Source organism: Chrysochloris asiatica, unplaced genomic scaffold (assembly GCF_000296735.1).
Source record: "Chrysochloris asiatica unplaced genomic scaffold, ChrAsi1.0 scaffold00402, whole genome shotgun sequence".
Classification (NCBI taxonomy): domain Eukaryota; kingdom Metazoa; phylum Chordata; class Mammalia; order Afrosoricida; family Chrysochloridae; genus Chrysochloris; species Chrysochloris asiatica.
The window spans coordinates 651,061-652,041 of NW_006408920.1; the positions used below are offsets into that span (position 1 = coordinate 651,061).

General features: G+C 48.5%; 1 pseudogene; it reads left to right on the forward strand.

Moving 5' to 3' along the window:
- The first annotated feature begins 366 nt into the window (after window positions 1-366).
- On the forward strand, window positions 367-633 carry LOC102836688 (annotated as a pseudogene).
- Window positions 634-981: the final 348 nt, after the last annotated feature.

The following is a 981-nucleotide window of genomic DNA, read 5'->3' on the forward strand; positions in this document are numbered from 1 at the left end:
GTTGGTAATGGTGGTGGTAGTGGTAGAGTCAGTTCCAACTCACAGCGACCCAGCATAGGGTTTCCAAGTCTGTAAATCTTTACAGGCTCAGAAAACCTCATCTTTCTCTAGTGCAACAGTTGGTATTTTTGAACTTCTGACTTTGAGGTGATCAGTCCAACTTATAACCACTATGTTACCAGAGCTTGTAACTGACATGTTAGATATTGTAAATTTGAGTTTATTCCTTTTTAAAGTTACATTTAATAATTGGGGTAGGAACAGATTTAAACCACCCAAGAAATATGACATTATACTCTCTAAGAACAGGAATTAAAAATACAGGATGGGCCCGTCTGTCTGTCAGTCCTTCAGTCTACCCCCAGCATGAGTGGCTTGTGCATCTACAGCACATCGGTCACTGGTTCCCGCGAAATCAAGTCCCAGCAGAGTGAGGTGACTCGAATTCTGGATGAGAAACACATCCAGTACCAGCTAATGGTCATCTCCCAGGAAGAGATGCGAGCCTTGGCGGGCAACCCCAAGGCCACCCCACCCTAGATTGTCAACGGGGACCAGTACTGTGGGGACTATGAGCTCTTTGTGGAGGCTGTTGAGCAAAACACACTTCAGGAGTTTCTGAAGCTGGCCTGAGCCAAGCCTACCCACTGGACTTCATCACCACGGTCCATCCCCCAGCCCTCACTCGCCATGAAGGACCTTGTGACCAATTCACTGTCATTCCTAGCCTCCTGACCTTGGAGCCTCTTCTCCCCTCTCTAACTGTAGCCCCCTCTCCTCCAATCAAAGAAGACATTTCTCACCCTCTAGTCTTAGGCAGCAGCTCCAGTGCTGGCTATCCCAGCCAGACCTTGAGACTGCCCCCTGCCTGGTACAGACTGATGCACACCTCTGTTGGTGTCATCAGCCAGGGTTCTGCCAAAGGCCCCACAGTCCAACATAGGAACACCCAGTGACAATTTAATGTTTCATTCCAGTGTG